Source organism: Schistocerca nitens, chromosome 8, assembly GCF_023898315.1.
Source record: "Schistocerca nitens isolate TAMUIC-IGC-003100 chromosome 8, iqSchNite1.1, whole genome shotgun sequence".
Lineage (NCBI taxonomy): Eukaryota > Metazoa > Arthropoda > Insecta > Orthoptera > Acrididae > Schistocerca > Schistocerca nitens.
In genome coordinates, this window is record NC_064621.1 from 522,639,228 (window position 1) to 522,645,398 (window position 6,171).

Here is a 6,171-nt window from a genome sequence, read left to right on the forward strand (position 1 = left end):
CCAAAAACTTTGTGAGTGCACAAGCGGTGGTTATGGACTTGCTATATTGTCTGCAAGACTCTTCAATGGTGATTGTGCACCTGCACAGTCACAACAGATGGCTGCTGGTTATCTCTACAAGGACTACAGTGGGTCTGCATCTTTGATGACCCACCAATACCATTATTTCTACAAGGACTACAGTGGGTCTGCGTCTTTGATGACCCACCAATACCATTATTTCTAGAAGGACTGCAGTGGGTCTGCACCTCTGGTGGCCCACCAATACCGTAATCTCTACCAGGACTACAGTGGGTCTGCTCTGTGATGACCTACCTACCAGTATTCTTCAAAACGTCGAATGACTCTGCTGTGGGTTTGCTCTGTTGTGGCCCATTACCCGTCAGCATGTCAAGAGTCAGCACTGTCTTTCCGTTGGAAGGACAACACGACTTCTTCAAGACTGCATGGAAATCCACTACTTCTATGTGCATTGTCTTTTACTGCTCAGACTTTGAGAAAAGAAACGGCAGTTTTACTGTGATGAATGATCAGGACTGTCTTTATGGACTGTGAGAAAATTTTAGCTTTTGGCCAACATTGTATCAATAAGTGTGTGCATTTGATTTCTTTGTTACTGTAATTGTGAAAAAATTTTTAACAAATATGTATTGGCCAGTGCCCAAAACAATTTGTAAAATTTTTTGTGGGGAGCGTGGGGGCTATGTAAGTAGGCTGTTTATGTTTTCTTATTGGTAACGCCACGTAGCGCTCTGTATGAAAATCACTGGCTGTGCTGTGTGCAGTCTGTGGCTAGTTTGCATTGTTGTCTGCCATTGTAGTGTTGGGCAGCTGGATGTTAACAGCGCGTAGCGTTGGGCAGTTGGAGGTGAGCCGCCAGCAGTGGTGGATGTGGGGAGAGAAATGGCTGAGTTTTGAAATTTGTAAGACTGGATGTCATGAACTGCTATGTATATTATGATTTTTCAACACTGTTAAGGTAAATACATTGTTTGTTCTCTATTAAAATCTTTCATTTGCTAACTATGCCTATCAGTAGTTAGTGCCTTCCGTAGTTTGAATCTTTTATTTAGCTGGCAGTAGTGGCGCTCACTGTATTGCAGTAGTTCGAGTAACGAAGATTATTGTGAGGTAAGTGATTTGTGAAAGGTATAGGTTAATGTTAGTCAGGGCCATTCTTTTGTAGGGATTTTTGAAAGTCAGATTGCGTTGCGCTAAAAATATTGTGTGTCAGTTTAAGCACAGTCATGTTTAATTTTTCTAAGGGGACGTTTCACACTAGGTTGGTAAATACAGCTGCAGTTAATGCTGTTTGTGGATGACGCTGGAGTTGTCATCCGACGATGTCCTGCATGTGCTCGACTGGCGACAGATCTAGTGATCGAGCATGCCAAGGCAACACGTTGAAAATCTGTAGAGCACGTTGGGTTACAAGAACGTTACGTGGACGAGCTTTATCCTGTTGAAAAACACCCCTGGAATGTTGTCCATGAACGACAGCACAACAGATGAGATTATCAGATTGACATGCAAATTTGTAATCAGGGTGAGTGGGATAGCCATGAGAGTGCTCCTGCTGTCATACGAAATCGCACCACACGCTACAACTGCAGGTGTAGGTCCAGTGTGTCTAGCACACAGACAGGTTGATTGCAGGCCCTCAACTGGTCTCCTTCTAATCAACACACAGCCATTATTTGCACCGAGGCGGAAGCAGCTTTCATCAGAAAACATAAGAGACCTCTACCATGTCTTCCAATGAGCTCTCACTTGGCACCACTGACGTCGCAAATGGCGGTGATTTGGGATCAGCTACATCTACATCTACATGACTACTCTGCAATTCACATTTATGTGCTTGGCAGAGGGTTCATCGAACCGCAATCATACTATCTCCCTACCATTCCACTCCCGAAGAGTGCGCGGGAAAAGCCAACACCTAAACCTTTCTGTTCGAGCTCTGATTTCTCTTATTTTATTTTGATGATAATTCCTACCTATGTAGGTTGGGCTCAACAAAATATTTTCGCACTCGGAAGAGAAAGTTGGTGACTGAAATTTCGTAAATAGATCTTGCCGCGACGAAAAACGTCTTTCCTTTAATGACTTCCATCCCAACTCGCGTATCATATCTGCCACACTCTCTCCCCTATTACGTGATAATACAAAACGAGCTGCCCTTTTTTGCATCCTTTCGATGTCCGCCGTCAATCCCACCTGGTAAGGATCCCACACCGCGCAGCAATATTCTAACAGAGGACGAACGAGTGTAGCGTAAGCTGTCTCTTTAGTGGACTTGTTGCATCTTCTAACTGTCCTGCCAATGAAACGCAACCTTTGGCTCGCCTTCCCCACAATATTATCTGTGTGGTCTTTCCAACTGAAGTTGTTCGTGATTTTAACACCCAGGTACGTAGTTGAATTGACAGCCTTGAGAATTGTACTATTTATCGAGTAACAGAATTCCAACGGATTTCTTTTGGAACTCATGTGGATCACCTCACACTTTTCGTTATTTAGCGTCAACTGCCATAAGCCACACCATACAGCAATCTTTTCTAAATCGCTTTGCAACTGATACTGGTCTTCGGATGACCTTACTAGACGGTAAATTACAGCATAATCTGCGAACAACCTAAGAGAACTGCTCATATTGTCACCCAGGTCATTTATATAGATCAGGAACAGCAGAGGTTCCAGGACGCTTCCCTGGGGAACACCTGATATCACTTCAGTTTTACTCGATGATTTGCCGTCTATTACTACGAACTGCGACCTTCCTGACAGGAAATCACGAATCCAGTCGCACAACTGAGACGATACCCCATAGGCCCGCAGCTTGATTAGAAGTCGCTTGTGAGGAACGGTGTCAAAAGCTTTCCGGAAATCTAGAAATACGGAATCAACTTGAAATCCCCTGTCGATAGCGGCCATTACTTCGTGCGAATAAAGAGCTAGCTGCGTTGCACAAGAACGATGTTTTCTGAAACCATGCTGATTATGTATCAATAGATCGTTCCTTTCGAGGTGATTCATATTGTTTGAATACAGTATATGCCAGGGCGTCTGGCTTGGAGCCTTCCATGAAGTAACCGATTTATAAGAATTCTTCGTATCATTGTGGACCCAACTACTGCTCAGACTGCTGCTGCAAATGAAGTACAATGCGCCTTAGCCACACTATGATCTCCCCTCTCACGAGAGCCAAGTCATCGTATGGAGCCCGAAGCCCGATCTCCTTGCGACTGTATTTTTCGTGACCACCACTTCCAGCAGCCATGTACAGCGGCTACATTCGTGCCAAGTCTTTCTGCAATATAGCAGAAGGAACATTCAGCTACTCGTAGCCCTAATACATGACCTCATTCAAACTCAGTAAGGTGATAAAAGGGTGTCTTTGTCACTAACAGTCAACTCACGAGCAGTACAGAGTGCATTTAAAGTAAAGCAGATTTGTATCCTCATATTGGTACTGCTAGCACCACTCTTATGTAACTGGTGCGAAATTTAAATGGACATTATCTTTCAGATGTAGAAACACGCCTACCAACTTTCGTTTGTGTCACACAACTCCTTTTTGGTGTTGCGATTTCTTTCTGTCACTCTATATGACCAGAAGCAAAAGTGACATTTTTAAAGAGTTAATAATCTCCTTTCTCTTTTTCACAGAGAACAATGTTCTATATGCATAGTATTTCTTGAGAAGAACTAGTAATTTCTTGGACAGAAAATATCCAGGGCTACCAATTCCATTAACGTTTGGTCAAAGAGGCCAATTATTATTCTGAATGTGAACTTGCGAATGTAAAGTTGGTGTCTTAGGAGTCATGCATAGCATTCAAGCATGGTCTTTGGGAGGGAAGAAAGAGTAACAGGAATCAATGGCCTCTTTAAGGTCTTTAGTGAAGTTAGTAGTGGGATCCTCGCTAATGACATGAATGCTGTCGTTAGAAAAGAATTCTAATACTTTATTTACATAGTCGTTTTTACACCAGACAACAGAAAAATTGTCTTTATCTGATTTTATGATAAGAGCATTTTCTTCTTTGAGCATCTTTTTAATGTGCTTCACCATATTGCTGTTATTAATTTCTTTTGTCATAAGCTCATTAACCTATGAACCTATCTTAGATTGTTAACATGATAATCTTGGTAATATTCATGGCAGTTTTCACATCAATAATCAGTTTAGTAATAATAGTATGTTGTAAAGGTGTTTCGATGTTATATTTAAGATTTTCATTAAAATATTAAGGTATACTGTAGCAGAGGTGTTGCTAATAACTCTCTCACAGAAAGCAAATTAAGGAACATCACAAACTTGTTTCTTTTTATAACAATAACGCATTTGAGCACATTCAAGGCCTAAATGTTTTTGCGATGTTGTTGAACGATATTATCTCGCTCTACAATTAACCACTCATGAATAAATTTTAAAACAATGGCAAATTGTGTGGGATACAATAATTTACTAAGTTTTCTATGTAACAGACCAGTTTTACAGTTAAGAGCGTCTTTCTTACTATATAGTTCACATATCTGAGTGTTAATAAAGAAAAACACACATTTTTTCGTAACTGCTCAAGGAGCATAATTTTTCTAAATTTTCGCGTATGCTGATACATATTTAGGAGTGAGATTTCGGAGAAGGCACTCTTTGTTAAAGAAAATATGTTGGCTACTTTTAAGGGTTTTGAGCTTTATGCTGCTATATGTCGCAACAGGTTTCTCTTCTTTGAAGAAGATATTGATATTTACTAAACCAATACTGAGTAAGTATCTGTAATAAATTTCCAATACTTGACATAAATGACTAGCAAAGATCTAAAGTTTTATAATATCCCTAATTTTGTAGGCTTTGGATGATAGCAAGTTAATTTGTGGAAACCAGTAGAGCGAGATGAAACTATATTGCAACTGACAAGTATATTTTATTCTGAAATAGCTGTGTGTTTACGCTGACAAAAAAAAAGCACCCAGGAGAGACTGTCGGAAGTAAATGTAACTTCGTTCACATAAACTCTGTAGACAGGTATGAAAGTGAAACTTCCTGGCAGATTACAACTGCGTGCCCGACCGAGACTCGAACTCGGGAACTTTGCCTTTCGCGGGCAAGTGCTCTACCAACTGAGCTACCGAAGCACGACTCACGCCCGGTACTCACAGCTCTACTTCTGCCAGTACCTCGTCTCCTACGTTCCAAACTTTACAGAAGCTCTCCTGCGAACCTTGCAGAACTAGCACTCCTGAAAGAAAGGATATTGCGGAGACATGGCTTAGCCACAGCCTGGGGGATGTTTCCAGAATGAGATTTTCACTCTGCAGCGGAGTGTGCGCTGATATGAAACTTCCTGGCAGATTAAAACTGTGTGGCCGACCGAGACTCGAGCTCTGTAAAGTTTGGAAGGTAGGAGACGAGGTACTGCCAGAAGTAAAGCTGTGAGTACGGGGCGTGAGTCGTGCTTCGGTAGCTCAGTTGGTAGAGCACTTGCCCGCGAAAGGCAAAGGTCCCGAGTTCGAGTCTCGGTCGGGCATACAGTTTTAATCTGCCAGGAAGTTTCATATCAGCGCACACTCCGCTGCAGAGCGAAAATCCCATTCAGGTATGAAAGTTATTATGATTGTTACTGTTGCGGTTCTATGTGGCAGGTAGAACGGCCACCAGAGTGCATTAGTGTTGCTTGTTTTTAATGTTGTTACAGGTGTGGTAGTGTATATGGGAGGCATGAACAGCGTCGCTGTGAGGAAAGAAAGATGTGGTGTAACCGTGTGAGACAGCGTTATCAGTACCTGACATCGTTTGAAAGGGGCCCCATTGTGGGTCTCCACTTGGTCGGCTGGTCGAGTCGCTCAGTATCCAGATTTGTGGGATATTCGGATGTGACAGTGGCCCGATGTTGGACTGCAGAGGGACGTGACTGTGGACACACAATAATTAAGGTTCCAGTCGACCACATCTGACCACGACAAGAAGGGATCTCAAAACTGTACACCAAACACACCGTAAAAGCTTTACATGTTCCCCTGCAATAGACTCCCTGCAACAGTTTGCTATTCAGCACCATTTGTCGGAGATTAGGAGCACCCGGACTAGGGAACTACTGTCCCATGCGCGGGCTGCCATTAACACCACAACAAAAATGCCTGCGTTTGGAATCGTTATGCAACTTG

General features: G+C 42.4%; 1 non-coding gene across 1 annotated transcript; it reads left to right on the forward strand.

Moving 5' to 3' along the window:
• The first annotated feature begins 5,460 nt into the window (after positions 1-5,460).
• On the forward strand, positions 5,461-5,535 carry Trnas-cga (transfer RNA serine (anticodon CGA)). The gene has a single exon. It is a non-coding gene; the product is annotated as a tRNA-Ser (tRNA).
• Positions 5,536-6,171: the final 636 nt, after the last annotated feature.